General features: G+C 38.9%; 1 long non-coding RNA gene across 1 annotated transcript; it reads left to right on the top strand.

Annotated features, from left to right (window-relative positions):
• The first annotated feature begins 1,764 nt into the window (after window positions 1-1,764).
• On the top strand, window positions 1,765-12,716 carry LOC127511313 (uncharacterized). The gene is made up of 3 exons (XR_007929995.1): window positions 1,765-1,849; window positions 9,847-9,923; window positions 11,690-12,716. It is a non-coding gene; the product is annotated as an uncharacterized LOC127511313 (long non-coding RNA).
• The last annotated feature ends 2,290 nt before the right edge of the window (window positions 12,717-15,006 follow it).

The following is a 15,006-nucleotide window of genomic DNA, read 5'->3' as shown; positions in this document are numbered from 1 at the left end:
AGGAGCTCTTTGCTTCTACCTTCAATTAAATTGCAAACAGTGATTGTATATTAATCGCCTAAATTATTACATTATTAGCTAACTGCAGTCTCCAAATTGTAATGTTGACATGCATTCTCTGTAAAGCTGCTTTGAAACGATATGTATCGTGAAAAGCGCTATACAAATAAATGTGAATTGAATTGAATGAATCTGTGCCGCACACCATCACAAACTTGACTCTTTATCTCGCTATTGATAAGATTACTGGATTTGGCCCTGTCACATGCTTCATTTAAATCCTTCACAGTGGTTGCCAACATGTTTACTCTTAGATGCTTTATTTCCTTAGATGGCTTCTCTTCAAAAGTCTTTAATGCATACAATGATGACACAGGATTGCATGCTATCCGTGCCTCCTTTGAGACAAATGAAGCAAACTCACTAAAGCTTGGATAGTCTTTGTCTTGGTCTAGCTGTTCTGTGACATAATGGTTCCACCTGTTTGTCACCCAGTTAGGAAGCTTGGCCAGCATCCTCTGATTCTCCTCGCAGTCATTCAGCACCTGAAGACCCTTGATATGTGCATGATTGCAGGAAGTCACTGAACTCTCTTAGCTTGACGTACTCTGATCCACCAATCTTAGGCCACCTGTTAAGTTTCTCTCTGAAGGCACGTTGCACCACAAAGGAGTGACCATATCTGGCATTCAGCTTCTCCCACGCTTGTTGATAGGCCTGTTTGTCTTTTCTGTAGAAGCTGCCTTCCAAAGCTGATCTTGCCTCACCATCGATATACTTCTGTAAATAGAACAGCCTATCTGCTGGATTTGAGCATCGTCCCTCGATAAGAGCCTTAAAGCATGTGCTCCACTCTATAAACTTCAGTGGGTCACCAGAGAATACAAAGGTTCTGGAGCAGGAAATTGAGATAGAACCATTGACCCTTGTAACACCTGTACTAAGGATACTTCACTTTTTGTAACTTGCTGATTCAAACATGATGCATTAGAAACAATGGGTCTGGGGACGTTCATGTTACTGCATGCTGAACTACACTGCTGACTTTTCACTCTTGCCTCCTCTTCAGTATACACACGAAGTCTTGCTTCCATAACCTCAATGTCTCTACGATTTTCAAGCTTCTTCAGTTGCAGCCTTTGTGCATCAATGTCAGCCTCCATTTCCACTTCAGCTTTCTTTGCAGCCAACAGTGCAGCTGCCTCTGCTCTTTTAGCTGAAATGCTTTCAGACTCTGATGGAGGTTTCGAATTATTACTTATAACCTTGGCTCTAGAAACTGTGGATCCATATATGGACCTAGCATACTCCAACATAGTCCAACAGCATGCATAACCTTGCTCTCTCTGCCTCAGCATCAAACTCCATGCCATCTTCCACTAGGTGTACCCTCATTAATTTCACCAGGTCTGCCTTTACAGCTGAACATGCATCAATTTTCCTCCTAATTTCTTGGCTTGGTGCTGCTTGGAGTCGCAGGTTATCATATAACTCTTCCAAATCAAACTCTTCCTTTTCAATCCCATCCATCATGTCATACAAGTCACTTTCAGAGCACTCATGTTTTAATCTTGAACGGACATCTCTGACTTAAATCTTCCAGTTCTCATATGCAGACTTTCTAATTTCATTTGTAACAGTTCCAGTAAACTGTTACCTGTCTTCTTTACTTTGTCTAAGTTGTAATTTTACTCCCTGCCATTAGAGGGCACTAGGGGGTCATTATCAGGGAGATTTCTCTAGGCTAGAGAGTAAAAGGAAGGAGGAAGTGTGAGTAAGATACCTGGACCCGACTTCCTGGCACGTTGTTTCCGGGTGGATTCGGCACGGAGTACGAGACGATCTATACGTGAGTTGCGAATCTGAAAAGTGTTTGGGAGCAAAAGAATACCAACAACACTTGCACAAAGGGGGAAGCTGAAGGAAGGCGGAGGGCATGAGCTGGTTAGTGAATGGGTCAGGATGGCAGGATCTTGGTACGAGGATGTTGATGATATTGATAGTGAGGAGTGGATGGCTGCTGTGGATGAGAAAGAGAGGGGTAGAGGAAGAAGGCAGGGAGAAGGGGGTAATGAGAGGATTAATTTAAGTCAAAAAAGGGGTTTAGAGGGGAATAATGTTGAGGAAAACGAGCAAATGGTGCGGAGGAAGATGGACAATGAAGAATTCAAAGTTATCCTTATGTTTTGGAAAGAAGATGAGCATATATGCTTAAGTCCAATTGCACTTACCCAAGAATTAAAAAAGAAGCTAGTTGAAATAGAAATTGCAAAAATACTTTGAGATGCAGATAAAGTTGAAAACATCAGTAATCCGATTAGACTGTCCAACCTAATTAAAAAGGCTCTTGGTAATATTAAAGCTGCAAGATATATGTCAAACAACCGTGTGCTAATGTATTGTGTGGATAAAAAACAACAAGAAAAAGCACTGAAAATAAAGGAATGGGGTGGAGTAACTATCAAAGTGCATATATACCGGGAGAAATGGAGAATGTTAAGGGAATGATCACAGGAGTACCAGTTACACTAGCATTAAATCACAGTTGAAGGGAGAAATGGTGACTGAGGTACAACGTCTATTTACAAATAGGAATGGAGGTAGAGAGGCTAGCACTACAGTGGCAGTAACATTTAAGTGCAAGAGACTACCTGAGCGTATCAAAATAGGATATATATCCTATACAGTACGCCCGTTTGTGCGTCCGCCATTGAGGTGCTTTAAATGTCAAAGACTTGGGCATGTAGCAGCGGTGTGTAAGGGTGGAAGGAGATGTTGTAAATGTGGTGGAGACCATGAATATGGAAGATGTGGAGAAGGAGTGGAAGTGAAATGCTGCAATTGTGGTGGACCTCATAGTGCTGCCTATCTAGGATGCGAAGCTCAAAAGCAAGCAATGGAAGCTATGAAATATAAGACTCTAAACAATGTTTCATATGCAGAGGCAGTTAAACAAGTTCAGACTGTTCGCAGAGATGTCAGGAGTAGTAACATTTTCCCTATGCAGGAAAAGGAGAATGCAAGCATAATTGCCCTGTTAATGAAAATTCACTTGTGGTTAATAAGGTCAAGTTTGTAGCATTCATTGCTGATGTTTTTAACTGTACTGCTCAAACAAATAAAAGAACTGAAAAACTGAAGATTATAATAGCTGTTGCAGCTCGTCATTTGGATATAAATGATACATCAATTGAGCAGATCAAAAGGTGGTCAGAAAACTAAAACTAAATGACAATTATAATTCTACAATGGAATGCTAGAAGTATAATTGCAAATGGTCAAGAATTTAAAAAGTTTATAAATGATTTACCAACATTACCAGATATCATATGTGTTCAAGAAACATGGCTTAAACCACAGCTGAACTTTGTCAGACCTGGATATAAAACAATTGTGGAGGATAGGATTGTAACGAGTGCTGGTGGGTGTGCAACATTTGTTAAAAATGGGGTGGCATATAGAGAGATAATAATAGACACACAAATAGAATGTGTAATTATTGAAGTGTGGATGGATATAGGAAAGGTTAAAATAGTGAATTTTTATAATCCTTGTAATCAATTAACAGTAGATAGCTTGAATTCAATAGGAGGTGATGGTAAAATAGGATGGTGTGGGGATTTTAACGTTCACAATGTTCTTTGGGAAAGTTTTACTACTGATAGAAATGGGGCAATTCTAGAAGAATATGGTATGTTTGGTATGTTTAAATAATAGGAAAGGTTGGAATAATGGAAATAATGGAAAAGAGTTAATGTTAGAAATTCATCAGTGTTGTGCATAGACCTAACATTAGTTTCAGGAACTATAGCATTAAAATGTCAATGGGATATATTAGAAGATACCACAATAGGGAGTGATCACTTTCCAATTATGTGTAGTATGGGTTTGGAAATGACGAAGGAAACCTTTTTTAAACTATCATAGTGGAAAGGCTGATTGGATAAAGTTTAATAAAATATGTAATGAAGAACTAAATAATTTCAACATCATGGAGGGTATAGATGAATGTAATAACAAATTAACATTTGTGATAGTTAAAGCAGCAGAAGAAGCAATTCCTAAAACAAAGATTGTGAAGAAATGAAGCTTTTAGGTTGTTAAGAAGGACATTAATACCTGACTCTATCATTAATTATCAGAGGAAAAGAGCTCAGGCTAGGAGAATTGTTAAGGAGGCTAAAAGGAAATATTGGCAGACATTCTGTTCTTCACCAGGAAGAGATACGCAACTAGGAGATGTGTGGAATATGTTAAAAAAGATGAATGGTATTTATCAAGCCAATAATATTCCTGTTTTAATAGGAGAAGGGAGAACAGCAGTAACACAGGAAGAAAAAGCAGAACTGTTAGTCCAAACCTTTAAAAAAGTATATAGTAATGAAAATTTAGATGGTAATTACAGGGAAAGAAGAAAGGAAATTTTGGAACAGAAACAAGATATATATAATCAGAAACCTAATGGACATACTGCGTTAGATGCAACATTTGAGATGTTTGAACTTAAAAGAGTACTAACTCAGGTTACACATACGGCACCAGGACAAGATAAAGTGTGTTATATGATGTTTAAGTATGCTGATGAAGTAGTGCTTAGAGCAGTATTGGGGCTATTTAATAAGGTGTGGATAGAAGGTAAATTGCCAAGGGAATGGAAACATGCTGTAATAATTCCCATAGCTAAACCAGGGAAAGATCCATCAGTAGCAGGTAACTACAGACCTATTGCTCTAAACATTGGATAGCCAGGGGGCAGAGGGAGTGGCACGGGCTGGTCTGGATGAAAGGGGACAGAAGTCATCTAAGCAAGATGTTAGACTGGTGCAAAGAGACCTTGACCTTGACCTTGAAGAGTGTCAGTAGCATTGTTAGTGTTCAGAGATGAGAACTGATTAGGGGGAGGAAGTGTGGAGGAGACAAAAGAGGATAGCTCGGAGGGTGAGAGTGAGCGTAGGTTTCGCCGAAAAGTGACATGTGGTGGAGTGTGTGTTGAGTTAGGGGTCAGGTTGAGATTAAAAGTGATGAGGAAATGGTCAGAGGTGTGTAGTGGAGTAACCAGTGTAGCAGCAGCGTGTGTAGATGAGGTCCAATTGGTTACCTGATTTGTGGGTAGCTGTAGTAGACACTCGCTTGAGATCAAACGAGGCAAGCAGAGTGTGGAAGTCAGCAGCCTGAGGTTTGTCTAGATGGATGTTGAAATCTCCTACTAGCAGAGGAGTACCATCCTCAGGGAAGGATGAGAGTAACACATCTAACTCCTCCAAGAAGTTACCTAGCTGACCTGGGGGACGATAAAGCACTACAACATGGATTTTAGCAGGGTAGGTGATGGTAACTGCATGTGATTCAAATGAGCTGTAGTCACAGAGAGCTGGTAGAGGATTGAACTTCCATTCATTGGACATAAGCAGACCAGTACCACCACCCCTCCCAATCTGGCGTGGGGTGTGGGAGAAAGTGAAATTAGAGGAGAGGGCTGCCGGTGTGGCAGTGTCCTCTGGTTTGATCCATGTCTCAGTCAGAGCCATGAGATGGAGAAGTGAATGAGTAGCAACAGATGTAATGAAGTCTGCTTTGTTTACAGCAGATTGACAACTCCAGAGACCAATAGAAATTGAAAGTAATGTACTAGATGACATGGGTAAAATACGCAGGTTGTTATGATTGCACTGCCTCCAACGTGTGGCACGCGATTTATGAGTGTTAATAATAGTGGGAATTTGGAAGCACATATCTAAAACAGGTCAAAAGACAGACAGACAAGAACACTGTATAAAGAGGAAGGAAAGGAGGAAAAAGAAAAGTATGTAGATCCTCTTGTTGCTTGACTGCTTCTCTCTAATAAATGCTAAATTACACTGTTTAAGTAATATAAGCTGGCTTTGGCCACGCCTTACTGACTCGGATCGAAACGAGAACAAACACGACTTGCCACGTGAACACAGTAAACAAACTTCCTAGCAATGACACAGCACCAAAATCAAATTAGAATTTATTTGCTTGCTTTCATAACTTTTCCTTATATTCTTGTGAACTAACTGGTTTGCTATACTGAGCAGCCAGTCAGAGTTCTCTCTCTGTCCGACGGCCTGACACCGATTCAACATGTCGAATCGACCGAATAAAAGCAGACGAGGAACAACTTCAGCCGACGGTGCAGAACACACTGAGAAAACTTAGTCGGCCAAAGCACAAAAACTGCCCGTCGGCTTGGTGCCACCCAGGTAGGCTTGGTTGATCTCTGAACCGTAGGCCTAGAGGGTACAGTAGTGATCAGAGTAGACCCTGAGATAATATAATCCAAGAAGAGAATATTATTCGCCTACCTGAATCCTCCTGAATCTATAAAGGTGAAAACCTTTTACAGGAGTTGAGTAACATGAATAGAGGAAGTGTCTCGTGACCAAGATAGTGTTACGTGGTTCCGGTAGAAACCATCCAGGGGGCGGCACGGCACACAACTTACATTTCGTGACTCTGTAATGGACGGAGTTTAACTTGCTGTCGAACTTCGTAAAGATTATACATGAAGGGAGGACAGGACATACAGGTGCTGGTCATATAATTAGAATATCATCAAAAAGTTGATTTATTTCACTAATTCCATTCAAAAAGTGAAACTTGTATATTATATTCATTCATTACACACATACTGATATATTTCAAATGTTTATTTCTTTTCATTTTGATGATTATAACTGACAACTAAGGAAAATCCCAAATTCAGTATCTCAGAAAATTAGAATATTGTGAAAAGGTTCAGTATTGAAGACACCTGGTGCCACACTCTAATCAGCTAATTAAATCAAAACACCTGCAAAGGCCTTTAAATGGTCTCTCAGTCTAGTTCTGTAGGCTACACAATCATGGGGAAGACTGCTGACTTGACAGTTGTCCAAAAGACGACCATTGACACCTTGCACAAGGAGGGCAAGACACAAAAGGTCATTGCAAAAGAGGCTGGCTGTTCACAGAGCTCTGTGTCCAAGCACATTAATAGAGAGGCGAAGGGAAGGAAAAGATGTGGTAGAAAACAGTGTACAAGCAATAGGGATAACCACACCCTGGAGAGGATTGTGAAACAAAACCCATTCAAAAATGTGGGGGAGATTCACAAAGAGTGGACTGCAGCTGGAGTCAGTGCTTCAAGAACCACTACGCACAGACGTATGCAAGACATGGGTTTCAGCTGTCGCATTCCTTGTGTCAAGCCACTCTTGAACAACAGACAGCGTCAGAAGCGTCTCGCCTGGGCTAAAGACAAAAAGGACTGGACTGCTGCTGAGTGGTCCAAAGTTATGTTCTCTGATGAAAGTAAATTTTGCACTTCCTTTGGAAATCAGGGTCCCAGAGTCTGGAGGAAGAGAGGAGAGGCACACAATCCACGTTGCTTGAGGTCCAGTGTAAAGTTTCCACAGTCAGTGATGGTTTGGGGTGCCATGTCATCTGCTGGTGTTGGTCCACTGTGTTTTCTGAGATCTGTAAGACTTGATTTTCCTGCTGAGACAAAAACTGAGATCAAGCACCCTGCAATAAAGCAATAAAACTCATCTGGAGAGAAGATCTCAAAGAAATAGCGTAGGACAACGCCTTGCCCTCACACATCTACAGGATGCGATAGCCTTCTTTTCCCCCTGACACAAGTCACTGAAAGTTTATATTCTATGTATAATGTAACTTGTGTATCTATTGTTTATTCCTTTCATGTTTGGTATCATTTTAAATGTCTCAGTGCGATTGGTAAAATGGTCTCAATTTCACAGCAGTCACTGGTATTATGAAGAAGATTGAAAACTAAGGAGAATTCTGTCCTCCTTTTGGGTGGTGTCACTTCTGAAAACCCACTCCTCTCCCCCCAAAACAGGTGTTGGTGTAATAAAAATTTACAATCCTTTTGTTCTGGTCTTGGTATATAAGGTAAAGTGCAAAGCAGTCAGGGGGGATTTTCTGTAGCCAGAAGCCCCCACACAGTGGTGGACAAGTGTCTTCAAACACTAATCCACCACTGTGTACATGTGCATTTCAGTTGATGTTATGCATTTATTATTTCTGAATTGGCTTCTAATTGTCCAACTATGAAATTGACATGATACATTTTTACTTGACAAATAAAATGTTATATTTGATTTACTCTGGATTCTTCTGAAATCATTATGACCAGTAGATTATGGAGTCCGTCATTTCCGTAAATCTGCGTCAGGACAGGCCAAGCCAGAGAGCCCCATGAAAGGAGCATATTGGCACATCATGGGACTTTTTGAGTTTGTCTGTTATTGAATTAGCAAGTTGCAGTATCGTGACTAAGAAAACTGTATTTTTGTATGAACAAGCATGTGGCGGTTCGACTCAAATGCATTAGTAAACTCTGCATCCTTTGACTAGATCATAAACTGGCGAATTTATGTCCGTGAGAACGCAGTCGGCCGATGTGAATTTCTCTAAGCGATGATGAGACCGTAATGAACGAATAATTGAAATTATGAGATACCCAGAATAATCAAAAATCAAAATTAATACATAACAAATGATTAATTTCCAATTGGGAACAAAACCTAAGAGTAATAATCATTTAAAATTGGAGTCAGATTAAATGAGTGAAATTAAGTGAACTTCACAGATGCGCTGAAAAGGCATACACGCGTTAACCTTCGCCCAGGCCGTCGGATTCCGTTTTTGGGCCGATGCGGGGTTCCTTACAGGTCCAAGGTCAACGCAGCCGTATACCAGGAAGTTTTAGAGCACTTCATGCTTCCTGCTGCTGACCAACTTTATGGAGATGCAGATTTCATTTTCCAACAGGACTTGGCACCTGCACACAGTGCCAAAGCTACCAGTACCTGGTTTAAGGACCATGGTATCCCTGTTCTTAATTGGCCAGCAAACTCGCCTGACCTTAACCCCATAGAAAATCTATGGGTTATTGTGAAGAGGAAGATGCGATATGCCAGACCCAACAATGCAGAAGAGCTGAAGGCCGCTATCAGAGCAACCTGGGCTCTTATAACACCTGAGCAGTGCCACAGACTGATCGACTCCATGCCACGCCGCATTGCTGCAGTAATTCAGGCAAAAGGAGCCCCAACTAAGTATTGAGTGCTGTACATGCTCATACTTTTCATGTTCATACTTTTCAGTTGGCCAAGATTTCTAAAAATCCTTTCTTTGTATTGGTCTTAAGTAATATTCTAATTTTCTGAGATACTGAATTTGGGATTTTCCTTAGTTGTGAGTTATAATCATCAAAATTAAAAGAAATAAACATTTGAAATATATCAGTCTGTGTGTAATGAATGAATATAATATACAAGTTTCACTTTTTGAATGGAATTAGTGAAATAAATCAACTTTTTGATGATATTCTAATTATATGACCAGCACCTGTATTTGGTCAAAGTAATTCTCTTAAGATCGTGTAAGCATTACAGAGAGTTTGTGTTTCTGCCGTAGTACCAAACTTTATTTATGTTAATTTACTGTCCTATGTTGTGCAGCGAATGAGATTAAAGCCCAATGGAAATACCTTCGAGATACACATTACGAGATAAACATTGTAAACGATGGCTGATTGTCAGCACAATTCTCAAGTCAATATATGTGAGTGTCAAATCATTATTGTCTTTTTTTTTAACAAATGATGATGATGATGATTCTTATTTTAAGTCACTTTGGATAAAAGTATCTGCTGAAGTAAATCTGGCTCTTACTGTAACAGTAATTTCTCAATCTCAGTCCATCTACTGCATACATCAGATGAGACGTACGTGTGTTTTGATGACAGACTGTGATTTTCCCCACAGGCGTTCTCTCATGCCTCTTGAAAAACTGGTTTCCTTTGTTTTCCCGCAGACAAGTTTCAGAGCTTTTTCTCGAGAAGTCAGTTCAGAGAAGGAACAAGAAGCCTACAAATGTTCTAGTTTTTCATGGTAAGTAAAAACTGCTTCATAAAATACTGACCTATGGAGATTTAAAGTTCTCCAGACCTTCTGATTCCAGACCTTCAGCATCAGACACTGAGATATTGTGAAGTTTTTGTGTTCATTAATGAAACTCAAAGGCAATTATTTGATCTTTTCAAGTAATTATAGCGGTCTAACACAAATCAGATGACTTTCTGTGTCTTCTTGTCCTGCAGACGTGAATCAGTGAAACTTCTCTTTCTGCAGCTCTTGATTAAAAGCACACCTGTTTTGATCTCTATCACAGAGACGCACAAACTGGAGTATTATTATTACAGACACCGATTACATATGCGCTGCACAACACACACGGAGCATGTGAACAAATGTGACGGAGGTGGTTTTTCTCCTCCACTCTGCGATGTGGTTTGTACGAACACTACGACAGGCTTAGTCTCTGGCAGAACAATAAATGCACAAACACAAATGCTGGTTTGGTGTATTGTGACCTAAATAAATGTAAAATAACATTAACCATGGCCTTGCTAGAGTTCACAAAAGGCCAAATAACTTCTAAAATATATGTTAATAGTCAAATTAAATGGTCAAAATATTACCCTAACTAAATCATAAACATAAAAAACTCAACTTATTTTGCATTATAATCGAATATATTTAACTAAATTGAGACGGAGCATAAGCTTACCCACCCACAGCGTGCAGTACACATTGCGGATGCCTTTTTGCCTGCAGTTCTCACACAACCCACATGAGGGCACCAGTACAACATGAAATTAACCGCTGCTGAATTTATAAGAATTCACAATTAAACTAAATAAAATCCTAACTCTTACACAAATGCACGTTGAATTAAGAAAAATCATGGTGCCGAGTCTGAATTATCCATAAATGTGCAAGTGTTTTAAACAATGTTCATTCCTGGCAACAAGTGACTGTTAAAAAATGTGTTCGTCATTGAATTGTTCATTCAAGAGATTCTTTCAAAAACACTGATTCATCAAGTAATGAAACAAGTGAAGTCTTTACGAGCGAGTCATTGAATCATTCATTCAAGAGATTCGTTCAAAAACACTGATTCATCCAGTAATGAAACAAGTCCTTAAGAGCGAGTCATTGAATCAACTGATTTTTAAAAATAATTCATTCAAATTAATGAAACATTTATAAATACTCTGCAGCAATTAACATTTCGCCAGAACCTCTAGTAAATTACATGTTATTTTGTTTAGTTGAAACAAAGTTGATTGTCAGTGTATCCAGAATCGTGCAGCTCTATGTTGTTCATATGTTCATGTAATAAACGCCTCAGTCAAGTCTGATTTTGGCCCTTCATTGGTAAGTGTGTGCAGCTTTCTTCACAGCAGCTGCTCTTGGTAACAGACCTGAGAGTCGATCACCGAACTGATGGAGGCTTTAAGATTCACAACTACAGATGAGATTCTGTGAGAGAAGATCCTAAATCAAGTTCAGATCTGAGACAAATCCTACATGAACTCGTCAGATCTGAATTCAAGATTCTGTAATAGATCCACACCAGAGCAAAGCATGCTGGGAACTGCCCAGTTTCAGTTCATTCAACACAAATGATGACGTAAACTTCAGTTTGACATGTTTAAGTGGATTTACTCAATTAAATCAGGACAGAATGTTCAGTAATTGAAATAACTCATTTTAATGAAGTTAATTTAACAAGCAGCAGAAATCATGTTTACAGTGTAGATTAAAAGATCAGATTGATGATTCCTGATTGTGATGTGTTTTATCTCCATCAGATTCCCTTCAGCTCACTGCGGATCTGAACACAGTGAATGAACACCTCCATCTGTCTGAGATGAACACAGTGATTACTAACACTGACAGAGAGCGTCAGTCGTATCCTGATCATCCAGACAGATTTGATGGTGTGTTGAATCCTCAGGTGTTGTGTAGAGAGAGTGTGAGTGATCAACGCTGTTACTGGAAGATTGAGTGAAGTGGATGTATTGTGCCTATATCAGTGTCATATAAGAGCATCAGCAGGAAGGGAGAGGGTGATGAGTGTCGGTTTGGATATAATGGTCAGTCCTGGAGTTTGACCTGCGCTCCCTACAGTTACTCATTCAGACACAATAACATAAAGACTGATCTCCCTGTAAAGCCCATCATCAGCAGGAGAACAGGAGTGAATGAGGAGAATTACTATAGAGTAGGAGTGTATGTGGATCACAGTGCAGGAACTCTGCATGTCCTTCTACAGCGTCTCTGGAGACATAATGATCCTCATCCACACAGTCCAGACCACATTCACTCAACCGCTCTATCCTGGGTTTAGGGTTTATGGATCAACAGTGAAACTGTGTTGATGAATCCGAATAGACTGTAGAGATTCTACCCATAATGCTTTGAGCTCATGATAAATCAGTGACTGTGAGATGTTACAGTGTCTCTTATTTTCTCTTCATTATATTGATTACTACAGTTGAACATCTGTCAGTGAAATAATGTCAGAATAAATGACAAATCCTCATATGGATCAGTGTGTGTGTGTGTGTGTGTGTGTGTGTGTGCTTTTCTCAAGCTCTGTTTGTGGTGATGGAAATCAGTTTTTATTGTAGTGTCACATCAATCATTTATAATGTATGTAGAATTGAGATTAGTTGAACATATTTTAATCCAGGTGTATTTTAGGGGTTCAAGCGCTGAAGCTGCTGCATCATTATTGTGTTTGTACTGTTTATCAATTATTGTTTTTCTGCTCTAAACATGTCTGGGTGTCAGAGACTGTACGTCATAGAGGAAATAATAAAAACTTCTTCTAGACTGTTGGTGTTGTTCACTCAAAACTCATGAAAACCCTGATACATTAAAGCTCTGTGAAGATATTAAATGATCAGACATCACACATTGATCTGCTGATCAAACCCACTGAATCCTGATACACACTGATGATATCATGAGAAAACAGGACAATATACTCAAATCCAGCCATAGGGGGCGCTACAGCTGAAAAACACTCAAGCTCAATTTCACCTAGGTTAATCTTTTATTTTTTATTTATTTATTTATTTTTATTAATGCTCAAAAAAGTATAGAAGTAATAACAAAATACAAAGGGGGACAATATAAATTTAACATACTGACAAATTGTGAGAATTACATGAAACTGAGACAAGGAAAAGAATTACAAACAGATAATGTTTTTAAAGCTTTTTTGTTTTCAGACAATTTAATTGAAGTGAGGTATTTTCCAAATTCTTTTATAAAAACAAGAAAAAGAGGTTTAGTATTTAGATATTTAGATTTATGAATGTGGAATTTAGCTAGTAACAAGATCAAATTAATAACATAAAATATCATTTTTGAATTATGTAGTGGTTTGCAGGGTAGCACTTTTATTTTAAAAGAAATCTCTTTTACTTTATTGGTTAAAAAAAAGAAATGTGGAAGCATCCACACTTTTTTCAACAGATATTATCTACTGCATTACTCTAATAAGCAGTCACAGGTGGTAAAGTAACAATGTTTTGCTGGAATAGTGAGCGGACTGATCCATTATTATTTTTGTAGGGTGAAGCAAAACACAATTTGCCAACAGGAGTATTAACTAAACTCAGAGAGACTGGAAGCTGGGATTGAGCACCTCTCAGTAAAATAAGAACACCTGATGGGATCGAACCCATTACTATTGCAAACTCTTTGGGAGAAACAGGAAACTGAAAATGATCTAGAAATTCCTTATATGACAACAACAACCCTTGAGAATTGAGTAATTTACTAATAAAATATTTTTATCAAACCAATTCTGAAAAAATATATCGATTTATTCTTGTATAAAATATTACAGTTTTTCCAAATAAAATATTTATGAGGTGAGAAATTGTGCTTGAATATCAAAGACCAAGCTAAAAGAGCCTGCCTATGAAAAGCAGATAATGTTGCTGGTAATTTTTCAATTTTGTAGTTACATAACAGAAGAAAATCAAGGCCACCAAACTAAGAAAAGACATAATTGGGAATAAAGTTCCATAAAGACACTGGGTTCTTTGGGTTCTTTTGTTTCTAAACTGTTTCAGCCAATTAATTTTGAAGAAATAATTTAGAGTACTAAAATCCAAAAAATTAAGACAACCCTTTTCGCTAGTATTCATTACGACAGATTTTCTAATATAATGAACTGAATTTTTCCACAAAAAATTAAAAAGTGTCTGATTAATAATTTTACCAAGCTTTGGCTTCAGATTGCTCAGATTCAGCCTTTGTAAGAAGTACCCTACCTCTCAAAGAGAGATCTCTTTGTAGCCACTGGTTAAATCTCTTCTGTCAAGTCAAGTCAGCTTTATTTATATAGCACTTTTTACAATGCAGATTGTGTCAAAGCAGCTTTACAGTGATAACTGGTATATAACTGTGGCTGCACAGCAGCTCTAGAAGAAAATGGTGTCAGTGCAGGCAGATCAAAGCACTGTTGAATATCAAATGTCAAGTCAAATGTCCCCAACTAAGCAAGCCAAAGGTGACAGCGGCAAGGAACCCAAACTCCATCAGGTGACATCAGGTGGCAAACAGGTGTTAAAATGGAGAAAAAAACCTTGGGAGAGACCAGGCTTAGTCTGGGGGCCAGTTCTCCTCTGGCAAACAGTGCTTTGTTACAATTCAGGTAGCTATCATAAGTCCAATAGGATCGCAACATTCAAAATGTTTATTCCAGTTCAATCCAGTTGAGGATCGTATTCATCACGCCGGTATGGACAGTTTGTTGAGGAGCTGTGCCACTGGCTGTCGTGTCGATGAGGCCTTCACAATGGATGATCTAGTTGACTCAATCTCTGCTGACACTTCAGGGATGCGTTGTGGTCGTGTCAAGGCGTAGGTCCTCGATCTCACCTGGATACGGCCCGGATCCTGTTGACTACAGTAAACCTCGGGATAAACAGAGAGACTAATATTAGCATAGAGGCCATTCTTCTTCTGATGTAACGAGTTCATCTGGTGTTATAGGAAGTGTTCCCGGTTCCGGCTGACCTAATTTATGAAGCCTAATAATCCTTTAACGGATTTGAAAAAATAAATTGATAATGTGTTATGTGTATGCCAGGTTAAAGAGATGCGT

Source organism: Ctenopharyngodon idella, chromosome 4 (assembly GCF_019924925.1).
Source record: "Ctenopharyngodon idella isolate HZGC_01 chromosome 4, HZGC01, whole genome shotgun sequence".
NCBI classification, from domain to species: Eukaryota; Metazoa; Chordata; class Actinopteri; order Cypriniformes; family Xenocyprididae; genus Ctenopharyngodon; species Ctenopharyngodon idella.
The sequence above is the reverse complement of the archived record's forward strand: the minus strand, read 5'-3'. Positions and strand labels throughout refer to the sequence as shown.